The sequence below is a fragment of the Thrips palmi genome, unplaced genomic scaffold (assembly GCF_012932325.1).
Source record: "Thrips palmi isolate BJ-2018 unplaced genomic scaffold, TpBJ-2018v1 HiC_scaffold_7, whole genome shotgun sequence".
Lineage (NCBI taxonomy): Eukaryota > Metazoa > Arthropoda > Insecta > Thysanoptera > Thripidae > Thrips > Thrips palmi.
The window spans coordinates 10111437-10131434 of record NW_023144634.1 but is presented as its reverse complement, the minus strand read 5'-3'; the positions used below and the strand labels follow the sequence as shown (position 1 = coordinate 10131434).

The window sequence follows — 19998 nt, the reverse complement described above, 5'->3', positions numbered from 1 at the left end:
TACTTCCTTTTATTTCCCTCTCTTTGCTTCTCTTTTGCTAAATAGCACCGGTGACTTTATCACAGCAGGGTCGGTGCGCGCGGTGCGCGGTGCGCTATCGCCGCCACATCCATCACGGTGCCCAAGTGGCGGCCGGCGAGGCGCGCCAAAGCGGCAAAAGCCGAGCGGCTCTGCACCACTATTTGCTCGAGGGAAAAAAAATCTTCCACTTGTCGCAGCCACATAAATTATCGTTTCCGAGCTGCGCACATTTTCGCTGCGTCGTCATCGTCGCCACGCCTCGACGGGGTGCTCGTCTCCGCCCGCATCTCTCACTCCCTCCCCCCACTCAGTCCTTCTCGTCGTATTGCTCGGCGCCGATACGGGCGTAAGGCCTCGCCGTGAGACGCGGGAAAATTGACGAGCTTGAATTTATCGTCACTTCGGGCAGCGGTAGTTCGCCGGGACTTCCGGGTGGCGTGAACGTGGGGCAGAGGGAGGGGGAGGGGGAGTTGTGGGGCGATAAGGTGGGAGTGGCGGGCGAAAGTGGTTAAAGAAAGAAACGCCGAGTTTATGAAGCGCGCCCTCCAAGGGCGCAGCAGCAGCGTAGGGGGAAAATAATTGCCGATTTCGGGACGTGCGCAAATTTACCCGGCCACGTGGGTTTTCATATCACGCAGCGAGCAGAGCAAGTACACTAGAAGCTGTTTATTTTCGCATTCAGGGCGCGTGGAGTGTGGACAGGGAAACGACAAACTGCCCACTGCCGCGGCCGCCAGGTCGCTGCCGCGGTCTCAGTCGGAATTTCAAAACCACGGAGTAGCTCGTTCCAGCCGAGCCCTGCACAGCCGGCTGATTCCAAACAATGGTCCTGTCTCTCTCGCACTCCTGGGGGATCCCGTCGAGGTGCTGGGGAGGCGGAGCGGAAATTCGGCGGGGCTCCGCGGGCCCCACGCCGGATCGGACCACGTCTAATTGGACCGAAGCCATTCTGAATAAAATGAGACGCATCCGTTGCTTGGAGGGAATCGACGGGTCGCCAGAACCTCTCTCCTCGGAGTCGGGCTTGCAAATCCCCTGGGCGGCGCGGGGCGGCGGCTGGGCGGCCCAGACACGGCGTTTTTATCGCGTAATCTGTCGCGATGTCGATGGGGGGTATTACGAACCGGGGTCAATAGAGACAAAAAGCGGCGGCATTATAAGGGAGCTCCTAGGTCGGCCCGGGGGAAGCGTCAGAACGGAAGCGCGGTACACTGGGGTTCCCATTTCCTGGAAGTTCCTCACAGCCTCCGCAAAAAAAAACTTTGCGTCGGTTTTTTTTTTGCAGTGTAGGGGCTGGCAATCACGAATGAAGGGCCGTGCTCTGTCGGACAGGACGAGGGCCATCACCGGCGTGCGTGCGTGTCCCGCTGCCGAGCCGTTCCGAGGAATGGTTTCGTCGCCCCGTCTCGCTCGCACCCGCTGGGGGCGCGACGTGAGTGCGACAGAGACAGAGCGACGGAACGGTCCTCCAGCTCGTCTAACCAATTTGGCCAGGAACACGCGCGGCGAGCAGCGCGCTGGCCAACTACCTGCGTGATTTGTGGAGAGGAGCTAAACCGACAAGTAGGAGCTGAGCGTCCACGGGGACAGGGGAGCAGCCTGTTGCAGTGTAGGCAACCAATCCGTCCAGGCATCGCGTTTCAAAAAGTCCAGAAAATATTTTTATTCTAACGTTGTTCCAAAGTACATTATCTTGTACACACAGAGTGCGTCTCACTCTGCCGTCACACACGCGCGTGTGTGTTAGTGACGCATTAATCCCCTCCCTCTCGGCTTCTGCCCGCCCTCCAATCTTCCCTGCACCATTATATTGTCGAACGCCATTTATTTTTCGCTACGGAACGCGGAACGCGCGGACCGGGGGCATCTCCTCCACGCGCCTCCGGTCTCCGGGGCCGCCAGGCCGCGCCACGCCAGGCGCCAGGGCCTCGGTCCCGGCCCGGCTGGGGCTCCCGGCTTCGGGGCGCACGCTGCCAGTACACTGCCACAAAAGTGGGGGGCCGCGAAGAGAGCGCCATGGCTTTATTTACATTTTCCCCCTCCCCGTTTTTCTGTCACAGAGAGCGCCTTTGGTGCCTTTGGTGCGTTGTCGGGCCCCGGGCACGCTGCGCGGTGCTGCGCGGTGCTGCGCCACAGCGTCTGGCGGGACCGCCGGCGTGGCCGCCGGTGCCGCTGGCCGGGCGGGCGGCGAAATGCTGCTATTTTGATGGCACCGCCCGCGGCATCGCGGGGAAACGACGCAATGCAAAAATAACCCGCCGCGCCGGCCGGGCAAGGCTAATGCAGCCTGCATTAACGCTTTTAATGAAAACCTCCAAACGTCCGTATCCTTTTACGCGGCCTCCTGTTTCTCTTAACTTTTCTTCTACATGCCAAATATTGCCCTTGTTCCAGAGCTCTCGCGTTCTTTCTTATTCTTCCGACTCGGTGAGCACAGCACTCGCGTAAACGATAAGTTGCGTCCGGGTGCGGCCGTGGAGGGGGAATGGCAGTGCAGTGGCCGGCCGGCCAGAAACCAAGCGAAGGGACACGCTGTCATGGGGTCAGGGCGGCGGCCGGCTGCGGCCAGAGTCCAGGCAGGGTTAGGTTCCTGTTGAGGGCGCCAGGGTGGCCAGGACGCCGCAACCAAGGCGGGGCCACACCCTATTACGACCTCCTGAGTGGTACTCAAACGGGATCCGATTACAAGCATCCATGGCGGGGCGGGGCGGGGTGTGTGGCGGGGCGGGGCGTGTAGCGGGCGGGGTGCATTGAAGCGAGCGCACCTGAAAGGAACACAGGCTACGCGCCGCTACGCGCTGCGTGTCGTTTCGCCCGAGCGGGCCTTGGAGCCCCGACAAGAGGTATACCACCCTCCAGGGGGCACGAACAACATTTCACCGTCGCCAGCACACGTCGGCGCGGCCCGCGTTGTTGTTGTGCTTGTTGTTTGTTGAGGTTTCGGCCAGTATACGACCCCAGCGTGACCGCGCGCCCGGCCGCCGGCTCGTTCCAGTGAACTACGGCGAAGTGGGGTAGGAGGAAATCAGACGCCCGCGAGGCAGTGTAGGCCCTCGACCTCCTTGAAAGGCCGCGGCCACCAAAAAGAAGCACCGGTATTAGAACCCGGGGCGCCACGCTTCGGTGGGCCTTGGAGGCGGGGAACGCTTGTCGTGCGCACACCATGTGTTGGCCAGGGGGGGGGGGGGGTCCGACTCCATTCGGCTCGACTTGCGTGCCGAGGCGGCCGAGGCGGGCCGAGCGCCAACCGGACCCTCGTTAGCAGCGACATTCGGGTACAGTCCGTTCGCGGAGCCGGATTACCAGTCCCTCGCAGAGTCCCTCGCAGAGACGCCCCTTGTCCCTTCCTGCCGCCCGATTCAGTTAGGCGCGCATGACATCGAGATATCTCGAAGCCTCGAAGCGGGCTGCTCCTCGCGTGGCACCACGGCGTGCAGGGCGCCCCGCCAGCACCGCCCTTCCAGGCCGGAAGGCGAGCCCCTTTCATCTCGACGGGGCTAATGGCACGCCCACGCCACTACACCGCAAGGCCGCCAGGGCCGCGAGATGAAAGGTGAAGCCGCGCCTGTAATCACCAGCCGTTAACTGGACGCACCTAGCCAGCCAGCCGACTGTAAAGTGCGACAGGCAGGTGCGCGTCGTCGCGCCACCGCGGCAGCCCATCAGGGAGAGTGGCGGCGGACAGGCCGCCGGGCACCCCGCGCCGCCCCCCGCGCCGCCCCCGCACCGCCCCCCACCCCCCGCGCTAACAATGCCCACAGGGAAGCACAACAATAACAGCCGAGTCTTAACGGAGCCCCCTCTGGTCGGCTACGGGCCGAGCTCCGTCGCGCGCAGACGCGGAGGTGACAGTGGCGGCGAAAAATCAGCGACGCGGAGGGCGCCGGGATCAGCGCGCAGCGAAATTGTTTGGCGCTGCCCTTCCCCGCCATACATCACGCTGACGGCAGGCGTGCGCGCCGACGGGCTTTATTAAGCGTTGAAAAATACTCCTTTTCATGCATGCACAATTTATGAACCCCCGCACGCCTCGGCTGCTCGGCGAGGCGGGGGCGTGTCGGCGTGTCGCTACTCCGTCAGGGCGGGCCGAGACGCTGCTGCCAGCGCCCGTCGCGCCCTCTCGCTCGCTCCCGCGGGCCGCCCTGAGGGCCCGGAAGGGTGCGAGAGAGACAGAGTGACGATGCTCTGTCGTTCTGAATCGCACTGCAGACTCCCTGCTGGAGCTCGTCACTGCTGTGGTCGAACGCGCCCATCCGCCAGCGTCCACTAGCCTGACGACGACAGTGAGTGCACTGACAGTAGGCCACCCACGCGTTTCCCGCCCCTTCCCCGTGGTTTCATTTTTTTCCATCCAGCACTCTTAATCACTGCCTCTCGTCGGACAAGCAGATTGGCGCATGAAAAATTCAGCCGCGCGGCGGGAGCGATATTAGCTTCGGACTAACACGGACGCGCCGCCTGCGCCTAGGAAGTTGCCGCCTGCATAGTGATGTATTTTTCATTTAGACGGAGTGGCGTCGCGCGCCTGCGCCTCGTCCACACACATGCCTCTCTCTCTCTCTTTCACACTGCAGTGAACGCGTTGTTTCGCCATTTTTGCCGCCACTTGTCGAAACCGGCACACAACGCTCAATTTTCCTATTTCGCGAAAGTGATTTTACGGTGGCGACGTGAGACGCAGTTGAGCCTGATTCCGTGTGGTTGCGCAAAGCGGTCGCGATGGTGATGACACCCACTGCGGTTCTGTCGATACTCTCGAATAGATGCAAGTTGGTGCCACTGCCACAGTGGGTGCATTACCCGGCCCGAGCCGAGCAGTGGCTGCGTGTGGCTTGCCGGGAGTCTTCGCCGGAGACGCAAGTCACGCTGGTCTGGTCACTGGCCCGCGGCGGTCACAGCACAGTGTGCTTCCCACACACGCCGTCTTGCCGCAGCCACTCCAAGCAGAGCAGCACCTCCGCGCGTGATCACGTGATCATGGCGACGGCTTCATCGTGGAGGGCGGTGGCCTCGGCAGCGGCGCTCCCCGTGGCCGCCGCCGTTACTTTAAAGCCCCGAAAGGGCCGTGCAAACAGGTCGCCTGTGGGAAATATAGTGTCGTTTACGGTCGTTTATCGTGGCCGCCTCGCCTTGGGTCTCGGCCCTCCGGCCTCGGCCTCGGCCCCGGGCTCAGGCCGGCAACGGACGCCTCGCCGCACGGCCTCGACCAATGCCCCCTAAGCCAGGCACAGCCAGGCACAGCCAGGCGGGGCCGTGCTGGCCGCGCGGCTATGCTGCCGGGGAGCGGGAGGCGGCCAGAGGCTGCCGGGCTACGGGCTGGAGGCGGCTGCAAAGGCGTGGCGTGGCGTGGCGTCCGTGGGGTCCACTTTGCAGGGCGACATTTGTAGCCCCCTGGAGGGAGGGACGGTGGCGCGTCGGAAGTCACGAGACTCTCTGTGTGTGTGTGTGTGTGTGTGTGTGTGTGTGTGTGTGTGTGTTTTGTTATGTATGTGAGTGTGCGTTGGCGTCTGAGCCTTTGCCTTAATCACGCCGATAATGAGAGGCCTGGACTAACGAACTGCATCAAAGACGGAAATGACCCGCCGTTTCTAGCCAAGCAAGGCCACACCACGCCACGCCACGCCATGCCAACGATGCCGGACAGTGTCGTGTCGTGGCGCTGTCTCTCTCGCACGCCTCCTGCAGCCCCCACGAGTGCGACAGAGACAGAGCGACGTGCTTCCGGACCGGCCTCCAGGAGGCCGTCGAGTGCGCCCCCGCGGTCCTCGCTGCCCCCGCTGGCAGTGTGGCGACGCCCCCGTCAACAGTGCAGTGGAGCAAGAGAGTGCCGGATTACCTTCCGAACGGCGCCCCGCGTTCTTCATCGCTCTACCGCTGCACGTCGCCGCGGCGCCCTGACCACTGGGACACTGCCGACACTGCAGTGCAGAGTGAGGCCGGGGCCTGGTGGCCTGGCGGTCTGATGACATAGAATCTAGAGGGACCGGCGGACAGTACTCGCCGATTCCGAACGCTCGTTCCGTCTCTCTCACGCTCAGCGAGGCGCCGCGGGTGCGAGAGAGACGGAGGACCGGCCGGCCGGCGGCACCGCGGCGACGGTGCTGCGGTTCAAGGACTCGCACTCCCACGGGTGCTTCGGCACGCAGTTCGGGTGGCGCGGCGGAGCGTGAGAGGCAAACTCAGTGACAAGTGTACACTGATTGATTGATCCGGGCTGATGGATGGAGGCTGCCTTGCTAATGTGGGGCGGCGATTGACACCCTGGAGGCAGCCCTGGAGGCAGCCCTGGAGGCAGCCCTGGAGACGCCGCACCGAAGGCGCCTCACTGGAAAATAATCTAAAGGGCGCCACTGCGGCCGGGAGATACTGGAAAATGTGTCGACGGGGTTAACGCGGCTCCGACGACAATAGCGAAACTTTGCTTCTCCCTCAGACTCTAGACAGGCGCCAGTGCCCCCCCCCTCCCCCCTCCCCGAGCGACCCCAGCCTGGCGGCCACAATAACCTCCATGGTGCTGGCTTTGACCGCAGCGCGCAGCAAATACGGACGACGACGGCAAAAAAAACGCGGGGATAAAAGAGACGCGGTCTTTGATGTTCGATTCGTTGTAGTTTGTCCAGTGAGTCCTGCGAGGCCTGCGCGCCGCCGGCAGTAGTGGCTCCGGCTTTGGGGGGGGGGGGGGGGCAGGATGTGGGGAGCAGAATGGGGAGCGTCTTCGGGTCAGAATGTAGTAGACGAGGACAGAACGAAGGGAGCGGCGCAAGGTGGGACAGAGACCGATGGCTGCAGGATGCAAGCGTCAAGCTCCAACGACAGAGATGGAGGATGGGGAAGCCAGCCATCGGTATCGGGCTGCTGCTCCTGCAGCCCTCTTTTCCCCTGGCCGCGCCGCCGCGCTCCATTCTTGATTCCCCGGCCCTCTGCCCTATCCGCCGCCATAGACAGCAATCTCCTCGCTGTTTGCCGAGGCCGGCTTGTAGGTCGCGGGGCGCGGGGCGCGGGGCGCGGAGGACGTATTTACGAAGAAACAAAATGAAGACTGAGCCGAGCCGCGCGCCTTGAACCCATCCCTGCCTACGCAATAAAAATCGGGCCGGGAGCGCGCCACTGCTGCGCTGCGCTCCATTCGATGCCCTTTCCGCTTCCGCTTTTTGCGGTACACTGTCGGCGCCGCCGGGCGCCGCGGCCACAGTGGGCCAGAAGACCGGTGGGGCAGGCCAAAACCCGAGACGCGTTTTGAGCTCCAGGGTCGCTAAACAGGACTCGAACCGAGCGTGTGACCCCACCAATGGATTCCTCGTTCGGAGAGCAATCCATTGGTGGGGTCACACGTTCGGTACGAGTCCTGTTCAGCGACTCTGGAGCTCGAAACGCGTGTAGAGTTTTGGCCGCCTCCGCCGGTCTTCTGGCCCACTGTATGCGGGGCCGCGCTGCTACCTAATACAACGGCGCGCACGCGAGCACGGCGTGTCGCCGGAGACCAGGACCAGGCCTCCGGGGATGCGAGCAGGCGGAGCAGGAGATGAGGCGGCGTCCTATCGCGTGGCAAGGTCGCGTCCGGCCCGCAGGGGGTTGTTATAGGCCGGGCCGGATCGGGCGGCTCGGCTTGAGTCGCCCGCTCGACACGTTGGCCTCCGCCCTCCACCCCGCGCCTCGCGAAAAGGGGCCCCGGACCGTGAAAGGGCCTGGGGGCTCCAGACCCCGGAAGCGCTGATTGGACACGCGAATCACTACACTGTAGCCGCTCTTATTACGGTCGTGTGACCCCCGAATGCAGATTGAATGAAACGGGTCCCCGTCCCGGCCCGTACGGCCCCCTGGAGGCCGGCCCGGGCACGCCTGCAGGGCACAACACCGTAATGGTGTCTGCAGTGTCGATCCTAATGGGGCTGTGGCGCCGCTAGTCAGCGCGCGCTGCCTCTCGCAGACGTCTCCTCGTTCCGCGCCTTCCACGCTTTTTCTGCCGGCTGTTGGCACCAGGAACAGAAAACGCAGTGTAGGGCGAGCGCGTTGGCCTACTCTGGTGGCGGTGTTGACGGCGTGGGATGCGTTCTGATTTTCGCAAGGTCAGCTCGAAAGGAAACGGATCTCGAAATAGAGAAGAGATGAGCGCCAGGGCCACTGTGCAGTGCGCTTCCTCCAACGAGTTTGTTATGGCAGCACTGGTCCAAAAACATTCCTGCGACATCATGTTCACGCGTGCATCGCGCGGTGGACCTCGCTGTGCACTGTTGAAATACTTTTTTGAGTTTTGGGAATTTTTCGAAGGTTTCAGGCAATTTTTTTTCCTGACAAGTGGTTAGCAGACAGTGAACCTCTCCGTTGCAGAAACTTTCAAGTGTAAATCAAACGGAGCAGATCGGCCTATTTGCTTTAATTATCTTCTCTAACACTTCAAACGGTTTACACCAGTCCTCTAATCATTAGTTCAAAAGTGCAGCAAGTCCCGAGTCGTTGTTTGCTTTGGGAAGAAAGCGTTTGCCCGAGCATCCAGTGCCGAGGCCAGACGGTTTATTCTCGCTCTCCGAGTCCTACGTAAGGTTTTAAGCGTGCAAGATCCAACTGAAACTACTTCAGTCGCCGGCAGCCACGGGCCTCGGGTCAGTGGCGGTAAAGTAGCCGATGGTTCATGTAGCTGATGCGGCGCGGGCCGGGCTGGGCTGGGCCTGCTGCGCCATTCAGAATGAGCCAGCGTATCAGCACTATCCACATGACCGGGGCGGGGCGGGGCGGGGCGGGGCATGCGCTATCGGGCCCTCGGCCGGTCGCACCACCGCAGGCTGCTCTTTCTTCCTTCTCCCTGACCGGGGCGCCGGGGCAGCCAGACCGGGACCGGGCCCCATATCTCACCCGCACCCCTGCGGGCCCCTCAGGCCCCGGCAGGACACCGTGCTCTTTAGCATGCCATGCAAATCGAACCGTTCATCCATATTTATCCGGCGATGCTGTCCTAATTGAAAAGAAAGAGCCTCTTCCGTCCGGCATGCGGCAGCAGGGCCGGACATTCGCGCTGTCCGAGCGATTAGAAAACACCGCTTTCACTCGATAAGCAACAACGTTTTCCCGGAAAAATGGTAATAAAGGACGAACCGGGGATAACACGCTGTATGTGTTGGTGTGTGTGAGAGAGGGGGTCGGCGCCATGCACAGGGACTAGATCGCTACATCCCTGTTTACTCGTCTAACGCAAACTAAACTTGGTCCCGCGGCGCGCGATTTGCCTGAGGGAGGGGGAGGGGGAAGCCCTGTGGTGATGCCCGCGAGGTGCACGCGGAGTGCGCGGCGGGCGGCGGGGCGCATCCCTCGCTCGCTCGGTCAAACATCCACCGCGAGTCCCGCTCGGCGCGTCGCAGTCTTCGAGCTCCGTCCCGCGTTGTGCTTCTCGCCCCTCGCCTCCCGGAGCCCCTGACGAAGTCGGGGTAGGCAACCCGCGGTCACCGGCGTTCGGCGGGTCAGTCCGCCAGCCGGGGGCTCCGCTCCAGCCAGCCTCGGGTTCGCTCCGTCTCTCTCGCACCTCTACGAGACGCGCAACACCGAGTGCGACGGAGACCAAGCGCCGGAATGAGTTTGTATTTTATTTTCGACTACGCGAGCGACAACGGCTTTCCAGCTTTTCGCGCCGTTTGGGGCAGTGACAGCGCGTTAAATATGGACGCGGCTCGCTCAATGTCAAGGCCTGGCCGGTCCTGCCGGGGACACGGGGGGGGGGGGGGGGCACGCGGAATCGCAGAGCAGCGCGGCCAGCTGGACGGGAAGCAGCGACGCGAATCCCGAACGGGAGAATCGGCCGAATCGTGTTCATGAAGTCGCCCCGGATATGAGCAGCATGTCGCCGGCCCGTTCGGCCAATCAACAACAAGTTAGTGACGGAGAGGCGCGGAAAGCGGACTCTATTCTATTCTTGATGAAGGGAGGTGCCAGTGTTGACTCGACGGCTCCTTTCCGGGACTTGGAGAAAAATAAACTTCAGGCCGCTATCGGGAAGTGTAATTGACTGGAAAATAGCCGGCGACACGCTGAAGTCAGGTGGAAGACGTGAACCTCGAGCTACGCGCACAGCGTTAAAAATTAGAAAGAAAATGGAAAATATGGGGGGAAAAGGGACTTACCCTTGGCGAAAGCCGGGGCCCGTTATGGGCCTGTTCGTTCGGGAGCCACCCCTGTGCGGTGTCACCCTGACGAGCTCCAGAGCGTCGCTGGAAAATGGGGAAATTGGCCGTCTCCCGTTCTGCCCCTTTGGCTCGGCTCGGCTCGGCACAGCCGCCGGCCCGTTGCCGCTCGAGTGGTGAAACAGTCCACCTTTCTTAACTCATCACAGCCATCGCTGTCGCTGGCAACGCCATCATCATAAACAAAGGCCGTTGTTGGCGATCAAGACCCCGGTGATCGCCGTTCCAAAATGGCCCCTTCCTTTCAAGCCCGCCTGCGGGGCCTGCAGCTATGATTAAAACCTTCTGTTTATGTTTCCATTTTTTTCTTCTTTTCTGCGGGTGTTTGGTCAAAACTTTTTGCTCGTTGTTTATTTTTGATCGGAGCTATTTCGCACGTGGAGCAGTGGTGTTGGTGTCCGTGTCAGCCGTCGCGAGCACGAGCGTAGAGCCAGCCCCGCCAGCCCGCGCCAGCAGCCCTGTCGTGTCATCTGCGCTAAAACTTGTACGCGTTGCGGCGTCCCAGCGCCCACTCCACCGACACCACGGTGGCCTACCCCGGCCGGCTGGCTATTCGTCATCGTTACGGTGTACTTTCGCCACCGCCGTCATCATCATCACCCCCACTGACACACTAACGAGGTGTGCGGTATCAAAGAGGGAAACAACTTGGGACAAAAACAAGAGGAAAAGCCGCGCATTGTTAGTGCAGTTTCGAATAAAAGTGGCGGGAATGGAGGAAGGTGAGCCGCGGGTTCCGGACGGCGCTCTGTCTCTCTCGCTCTCATGGGGCGTTCCGCTGGGGTGCGAGAGAGACAGAGAGACGGACTGGGGCCGAGTGTGGGGAGCGTGCACCTTTTTGTTTTTATTCCCACGATTTGTTTTTGTTTCGCTGGCGACGCCACGTGACGCGCCGCGTCTGCCAGCCGGCTTGCTAATCCCCGGGAATGGCAATTAGACGCGCTCCTTTCTCCGTTTCGAGTGGAAACGTGGAAACGGCCGCGGAAACGATGGGACAATTGTATTTTCGCCGGAGTCATGTTGACGTTTTTCGTGACTCCCACAAATTAATTTTTTTGAGAAAATTGAAAGAAAACTATGGGACTCTACGCCCTCTTGCCAGTCTTAATGGGGAGGCAATGAACAGGCACTCCATCGCGTCTACTATCGACTTCTAAATATAACAGTGCAGTGCGGTCCGGGGGCTGCCCAGCCCGTCCAACGAGCCTCCACCACTTTGCTCCGCCAATCGGAGCGAGAAGAACAGAAAAATGTGGAATCTAATGCGGGCCTTTGAATGCATCTCTCGGGAAGAAACTGCCCCAACTCCGCTTTATTGCCTTGTGCTCATTCCCTTGCCGTCGCAATTAGAGTCAAGCTGCAGCTGTTTTCCTTGGCGGCCGCCCCGCCCCGCCCCGCCCTAGACACTCACCTGAGGTGACTGGCGCATCATCGTCGCTCACGCGCTAATGACAGGGGCCCCGCCCCGCCCCGCCTCGCCTCGCTGCCGGCCCGACATGGTCCAGGGGCGGGACCAGGGGGCAGGGGGGCAGGGGAGGGGCGGAGGGGTGGCGGCTGGTGGTGCCTCCTCGTGGCGCTGCACGTCTAGTCCACTGCGCAGGCCATGGCGTCGCCGAGCGTCTCGGTGGCGGCGAGGGGAGACGGCGGCCCTTGGGCGCTAACGAAGGGCCACTCGCGGGCACTGGCTCGCTGGCCCGGCTAAAGGCAGAGCCAAGGGGCCCTCCACACTGGGGCGCGCGCTCGAGCCGCGCCGTGCCGCGCCGTGCCGCGTCGTGCGCACACGCGCCGCCAAGTCGGTGCTCGTCGCGGTGCTCGCGCTGCCGGGGTCGGGTCGGGGCGTCTGCTCGCGGCCGCTGCCAGTCGCAGACTCGGCCACTCGGCCGCGTGTCTGGCGCGGCCGCCCTTCGCGAGGCTAGGCGCCCCCCCTCCCCGGCCACCCCCACCCCACGGGGAACCGAGGGAACCAAGGGAACCCCCGCAGCGCCGCGCAGCGCGCCCGCCCGCCTGGCCTGCCTACATGCCGACAGGGGCACAAACACGTACTCTACCCTCAGCACCACACTCACACTCACACAGTGCTGCGGTACCAGGGTAGTCGTTGGAGCGTTTTGCAGTGGTGGCGTATCGCAGCGTGCAGTCGCTGCCTCCGCCCGCATCCTCACTACTGGCCTGCGGTTCGGTTCTGCGCGACAACGGGGGTGCTGCGCGCGCTCATGTTACCCGAGAATCAGAGGGCGGTACACTGGGTACACTCTCCTCCAGCGCGGCAGTAGGCAAAACTTCGGCCTCCTCGGAGCGCGGATAGCGCGGCCGCGGGAGCACCAGCCCCCCTGGAGGGGCTGTTAGTGTAGGGTCCACGCGCACGCTTTGCTGAGGCTAGCGTTATGAATACGCAAAATGGACATTGCTTTGGCTCTCTTTATAGAGGGGAAAAAATTCTTCATTTTGTCGTTTTAGTTTCCCGACAGGTTAATTGCCACCGGTTAGTGTGCGCGGCGCGGTGCGCGGCCGTGCAGGATGGCGATAACTCATTGGCAACGGGTTTCATTTGTTTATTTATTTTTTTCGAACGGTGAAACGCAACGCTTTAATAACCCTTTGCAAGAGAAGTAAATAAATAAATGGTGTAATGTATTTGGGAAAACATAATTACTTCGCAATGTGTTTTACGGCGGGCTGTAAAGGGCAGGCCGGCAGGGCGCCAGGAAGGGACGCTGTGCCGCGCAGTGCCGCGCTGTACGCAATGAATGAGTGAAAAGGGTGAAAGGTGAAAGGACGTGCCCCCCCCCTCACGCGGGCCCTCGTATGAAGGGCATTGTGCGACGTCCTAGTATTCTTAAGACCCTACTCTTTCATGCCCTCTATCGGGAAGACGTTGACCACAACGATTTCGGCTTTGACCGCAACGATTTTCCGACCAAGTTGGTCAAAAAGTGGCCGAATCTCGGAAATTTGCTGATTTTGCTGACTTTGGGTGGCCACTGTGTCCAATCTAGTCGCCGTAAAAGGCCTCCCTCGACGTCCTAGTATTCTTGAGACCCTACTCTTTCATGCCCTGTGTCGGGAAGACGTTGACCACAACGATTTTGGCTTTGACCGCAACGATTTTTCGACCAAGTTGAGCAAAAAGTGGTCGAATCTCGGAAATTTGCTGATTTTGTTGACTTTGGGTGGCCAGTGTGTCCAATCTAGTCGCCGTAAAAGGCCTCCCTCGACGTCCTAGTATTCTTGAGACCCTACTCTTTCATGCCCTGTGTCGGGAAGACGTTGACCACAACGATTTTGGCTTTGACCGCAACGATTTTTCGACCAAGTTGGTCAAAAAGTGGTCGGATCTCGGAAATTTGCTGATTTTGCTGACTTTTGGCGGCCACTGTGTCCAATCTAGTTGCCGTAAAAGGCTCCCCTCGACGCCCTAGTATTCTTAAGTCCCTACTCTTTCATGCCCTGTATCGGGAAGGCTATTGACCGCAACTAGTTTGGGAGCGGTAGCCTCACAAAGTTGGTCCTGAAGGGTAAAAACATGACGATGATCGGGGGCCTTTTGCGGTCTTATCCGCTGCGGCGTTTTGGGGGCCAGTCCGAGCCTGCCACTGTGAGCCAGGGTCGCGGGCCGGGTGGTGACCACAGTGGTGGTGGTGACCAGGTCGGCCAGGGCGGCGGCCTGCACGTGCCCCGCTGCCCCGCCGCCTCGCTCTAGTGCGGCGTGTCGCGCCCGCCCCGCCACCACTAAATCACCTCGACACGTCCCGGCTGTCGCGCTGTCGCGGCACACCAAGTACACCAAGTACAAGCGCGTGCTCGGCGATAACGAATGGGCCGGCGGCGTCAAACGCGGGGTGTCGATGCAAAAACCGCCACCCTTCCTTCTTGTTCCTCTGCAGTGTACGCCGCGCAGTCGGGGTGCAGGGTGCCATGCGAAGTCGCCCGAAGCGGCGGCGGGCCGTGAGCGGGAAGCGCCCAGGGCGGGTGCGCTGCTAGGCGCTGCTTGGCACCGCTTCCATTTGTTTGTGCAATCGTCGTCGCCATCTTCGTGCCGCACTGCGTACCGCGCGTCGCGGCGGAGCGGCGTCGCGGCCCGGCCGAGGCCCAGCCCATCCCTACCTGATTCCCCCCCCCCCCCCAGCCCAGCTCCATCCCACGGTGGCAGTAACGGCAGGCAGCGCCACAAACACCAACGCTGGCCCGCGACAGCCGGAAAGGAACGAGTCAAGTAAAACCTGCCCGGGGCGCGCAGGCTCGCCACTCTTCGCCCCACCCCGCCCCGCCCGCGCCTCGGGGACCGCCGCGTCGTGGCACCGCGACAAGCCCTCGCAACCCCGCAGCAGTGGCAGCGCAGTGCGGGGCAGTAAATCCACAGCACATGGTCCCTCGGAGGCTGGGCGGCGAGCGGGGCGGGGCGGGGCGGGGCGGGGCGGCCCAGAGCGAGCAGTCCTCGTACACGCGGCACGCGCGGCACGCGCAAGGCCTGTTCGCTTTCTAACGGGCCAAACTACGACCGCTCTGCCCGTGATTGGAAACACACACACACGGCAACAGCAAACAGCAAGCCAGCAGGCCAACAGACAGACAGACAGATAGACAGACAGACAGACAGACAGACAGACAGACGGACAGACCGGCGCGTCGTGGAGCGCCTGCTGGTTGGCTGTCCGCACGGCACTCGTGCGCTGCTGCTCGCCGGTGGCCTACCCTCGCGGCGCTCCGTCTCTTCGCTTTGTGGGTACCGCGCGCGCTCTCGCACACATCGCCTTCCCGCTTCGCACCGGGCTCTGACTTCTCACAGCGTTCGTCTCTGTCGCACCAGCGCTGAAGGCGCCCAGTGCGAGAGAGAGATAGAGAGACAGCGCTGTGCTGCTCGACACACGCGCGGCGCGGGGCGGCCGTTCCGAAAACATGGGTTGCGGTCACGGGTCTGAAATAGCGATTCCCCCCCCCCCACGCCCCTGCCTCACCTACTCGAACCCCATTGGCCCATTCGCACCACCAGAAAAAGGAAGAAAACGTAAAAAGAGGTTGACAGCCGCGCCGGGGGAGAACCCCCAAAACGTCTCGGCGCGCCGCCCCCGGCCCGCCTGCATTCCGAAGGGGCCTTCCGTCTCTCTCGCACCCGCAGGGCGGCCCGGAAGGGTGCGAGAGAGACGGAGCGACGAAGCGCGGCGTGTCGCGGAGGGCGCAAGCGGCGCAAGCAGCGCGTAGTGGCGGGCCGGCTTTTTCTTCATGAATAACGCATTCCGGCTATTGCCGCTTGAGTGCGCGCATTGTGCGTGTGTGCGTGTGTGCGTGTGTGTGACTGCGAGCGTGCGCGGCAAAATAGGAACCGACGCGCCTCCAATGAAGCCGTCCCCCTTCTGCCATGCCTAGCTAATGAACGGTGCGCCGCTGAAAGGCGGTGATCTCTTTATTTTCCTCGACTTTTTAATGGTTTGTCTTTTGGCAGGGTGAGGACGCCGCGGGGTGGAGGCGCAAAGGACGAGACATGACTGAAAGATGAAGGCGCGAAGCTACTTGAGAGGCGACAGGGGCGCGTCGAGGAGGTGGCCGACGTAGCCGAGCCACGGGTATCATCTCGAACCCGGCCGGAACCACATCACGGGCTGTGGCTAGCACGCGGGGTACAGCAAAAAAAAATTACACGTCGGAGATTTGTCGGAACTCCTTGCGCCGGATCTAGGAGCATCAGCCTCGCAACGTCCGTCCAAATGTCAACAAATCCTCCAACTCCGTCGGCACTGTATCCTGGAGTCACACAGGCACAACTGCAGTTCCCTCCGCGGCCCCGAACGCGCTCCAAAACACGTCGGACCGGCTTAACAAATTGTCCCCCGGGAGTGTAGAGTGTAGGGCCCTGCAGGGCCGCGAGGCACGCCCCCGAGCCCCGCAGGCCGCCGGGATATTATTTGACCCACTTTTCGCTCCTTGTCTTCCCTTTTTGCAGTGCCGCCTTCTTTTCATCTTAGCACACCTTTGCCAGCCGCGCATTACCGGTCGTCCTAAACCGCCGCCATTTAATAAAGTAATAAAACTTCTTTTTTGACATTTTGAAGCGACTTCAAAGCCGGCGGCCGCATATATAAAATCCGGTCTCATTAAACGTGAAATATTCTCGTTTCCTCGCTAACTCCGCCCCCCCCCTCCACAAAGGCTACGCCCGCGCCCCCCTCCCCTGCCCCGGTGGTTGTATCGCCCCGTTGGGGCTGGCTAGGCCCTGCGCCCTGCCTGGCCCTGCCTCTGCGACCTACTCAAGAATTTACAATCCAGATCGACGCCCGGGCCGATTCAAGCAGCGGGTCCGAAGAAAGGGCCAGGGCGCTCCAGGAAGCGCGACGTGTGGGTGGACAGAGCGGCCCGCGATCGCCGAAGGCTTCAAATCACTGCGACACTGTTCTGCGCGACAGTTCCCAGTTCATTGCGATGGAAAAGCTCTTTAAATGTCGCTCGCGTTGGTAACAGCTCCCAAGCATGCGCTCTATGGGTGCCAGCGGCTGAAAGCAAGACTTTCGCCCGATTTCGCCTTCGCCTCGGGCGATTAACTTAAACCGCGTCCGCGCGCTCGGGGCCGCCGAGGCGAAGCCTGGAAGTAATCACTCCTGAAGGTGAGCGCGGCATTGGCCTTGCGTGACCTTGGCCGCAGTGACAATCAGCAGAAGCTTGGCGAGTCAAGGTCACGGTGGCATGCCTCCGCTTCACGCCTCTGTGACCTGCACGCCAAGAAGGCCTCAAACTGGAACGCCCTGCCGCAGTCCGGGCTGGCGTGGGTCTAGACTGGCTGCAGGCTGACTGAGTGGTGCCTCTCCTCCAATATCCACACCGAGCGCAGACGCCACTACCCAACCCCCGCCACGTTGGCCCGAGCTGAGGGCGCTGAGGGGGTATCAAACAGAAATGTATTTAATGACGGCAAAGCGTGGCAAAGAAGCGCGGTTTTCCGGCTGCCTGGTACCGCACGTGTGTGGGGATGAATGTCAACACAGTGTGTCAAAGAATGTTTATTTTCGAGAGAAGACACCCAGCAGGCATGGTCATAAACATACGGTGGCGGCAACGCTAATGCGCCCATAAGAAAAAAATTATTTAAAAAATCTTTATTGTCCTTGCAAGCGTTTACAAATGGTTGATTGCAGGAGTTCAATTTGTGATCCACGCCGCAGGCTGACCGCCAGCACGGTCTAGACGGCCGGGACGGACAACACAGCCAATCCTGTTCATCCAGCCGTTGTCACAACAAAGGGCGTCCCGTGGCCAAATCAACAGGCGAGTTCCTCCAGGAATACAATCTCCAGTGGACCGCAAGGTCACGGCACGCTCCAGGGAGGCGGGGCGGGGCGGGGCGCGCGCTCCAGAGCGACTCCAGGTACGAACCGCCTCCAGCGATAAGACCGGTGCGCACACTGCACACAGCACCCCGCGCCGTCTCGCTGGAGTACGCTGGAGTGCGCTGTCCCGCGGCGGCAGCACTCCTCCAGCCGCTCCAGCAGGCCGATTCCGAGAGCCGTTTTCGTCGCTCTGTCTCTCTCGCACTCATGGCGGTCCCGTATAGGTGTGACAGAGACAGAGCGACGAAGACGACTCTCAGCCTGCAGGCGCTCCAGGCGCACGGGGGTGTTTACGTCCCCGCAGATGAGCCATCCCAGCAGCGTCGCGTGCTTATCTCTTATCACTGCGTCGCCCACTCTTGTCTCAGGCCGAGGCGCGGGGCGTGGCGAGGCGTGGCGGGGCGTGGCGTGGTGACTTTTGGCAGTGAAGGAGCGCGGTAAACAGAGTCTGTTTGGTGGCACGGTTGTAAATCGAGGCTGTAAACTGCGTCGGCTCTCCCGAGGTGGCGCTCTCTAAACGCCTCTCTAATGGATGCTTAAAGTTTACAGTCGGCGGCTCTATGATCCATCTCAATTGCGCTGACGGTTTTTGGTGCGCGACGGCTCCCGCGGGCCCCACCGCAATTTGCCACACGAGTGACTCGTACACAGCGTCTCTCCAAAGACTCGTCTCTCCAGCCGAGGAGTACTCCTTCCACTTCACAAAGTTAAAAGCACTCTGGTAGTTTTTATTTCAGAAGATATGGTCCGACATGACTGGTCTCTCCAAGGGTTTGCCGCTCTAGCGCGCGTAGAGGTACACGTAGGGGCTGACGTAGGGCGTGGTGTAGACGTAGGGTGAGGTGTAGACGTACGGCGTGGAGGCGCCGTAGAGCGCCGGCGTGGAGTAGTAGGTGGTGTAGCCGCTGTAGGCCGTGGGCGTGTACAGCAGCTGGGCGACGGCCAGGTTGGCCACCAGGGCGAGCAGCAGCACCACCTGGAGGGCAACACCGCGGTCAGGACGGTCCGAGCAAAAAGCAGCGATGGCGGCAAAAACGACGCAGGAACTTTACGATAACGCCCGAACTTTACAGCGCCGTGTCCATCCGCCGGAGGGGATCCGGGCCGATCCGGGCTGTTCGTGGAAATGGGAAGTCACCGCGAAATTCGAAGCCGAGTTGCCCCGGACCTGCCTCTCTGCGCGTTCGGGGAAAGGCGGTGCCCTGAAATCCAGGACGTCGTCGAACACACCGTGCTGGCGGTACTCACCGTCCCGATGTTGGAGTGCATGGTGGACGCGGTGGCGGACGCGATGGCGGACCTGTCACGAAGTCACGACGGCGAGGTGCGCGGAGCGGTGCGGAGTGGCGTCGCGCGGCCCTGACCTTGCCGCTTATATAGTGGCGCTCGGCGTGCTCGGCGTGCTCGGCGAGCTCGCCGTCGACTCCGGCACCTTCCTCGGCACGCCAGGCCGTGGCGGCAACGCAGCGCCGCCGGGCGGAAACCGCGAAAACCAAGTGCGTCGTCCGTCTTCGTTCCGCGCGCATTCATCAGCCGCGCGAGAGAGAGAGGCACGACACTGCGTTTAGTTTGCACGTGTGTGTGTTTGTGCTTGTGTGAGTGAGGGGGGAGTCGTGGACCATCTTGCGGTCAGTATTAGTCCGTGTGAGGCCCCCCACTGCAAAAGCCGCGCCGGCGCGTTCGCGCTGCAAGCTCTCCAGAAGACGAGGACTCTTTCCGGAGCAGTCACGTCCTGCAGCTGGAAAAATCGATTGGCGGCAGGGTCCTGGAACCTGAAAAAAAGAGGATCCTGGAAAACAGATCCTGCGACGCCAAGTCTTTTTGCCGCGCAGTGCCCTCGGAGCCAAGGCAGCGGACGATCAAACAGTTTCCTGCACACGAGGGGCAATAATTGGAGCCAGGAGCGAATCCGTCTGTCTGTCTGTCTGTCTGTCTGTCTGTCTGTCTGTCTGTCTGTCTGTCTGTCTGTCTGTCTGTCTGTCTGTCTGTCTGTCTGTCTGTCTGTCTGTCTGTCTGTCTGTCTGTCTGTCTGTCTGTCTGTCTGTCTGTTGGCGCCGGGCAGTGCCGCTCACGCCGCTGGCTGCGCGTGTTCGCAGTGCCATGATTGACGTTCCGATGATGTGATGTGCCTTCCAGGCTCTAGGCCTTCCTCGCGTAATGCTCGCGGTCCTCCGATGATTTCAAAATAATCACGCCGCGTCCCCGCTGGAGTCTCCTCTCCAGCATCAGCGGCTGCCAAAGGCACGAGAAACATTGTACTTTTGCCCGTCCTGTTTGTTGTTGGCTGCTCGTCTCACAGTGCAGGACGTCCGGCTCCAGCGGCGGCGGCCGCTTTGACCGCGACCGGCGACCGCTCTTGCAGCAGGCTTTGTCGGCCCAAGTCCGTCCGGAGTGGTGCGGACATACGGCACGGGCCGGGCGTGGCCGCCGAACAGCGGCACGGCACTGCACTGCAAAAGGCACGCTAGCGTGGGCAACATGGACCACCACTC

General features: G+C 61.5%; 1 protein-coding gene across 1 annotated transcript in view; it reads right to left on the bottom strand.

Moving 5' to 3' along the window:
* Positions 1 to 11717, bottom strand: part of LOC117652553 (probable G-protein coupled receptor No18) — a 57576-nt gene extending 45859 nt beyond the window's left edge. Inside the window, exon 1 of the mRNA XM_034397563.1 lies at positions 11602 to 11717. The gene's annotated coding sequence lies outside the window, so the exon portion shown is untranslated. The remainder of the gene's footprint in view (positions 1 to 11601) is intronic.
* Between the last annotated feature and the right edge of the window lie 8281 nt (positions 11718 to 19998).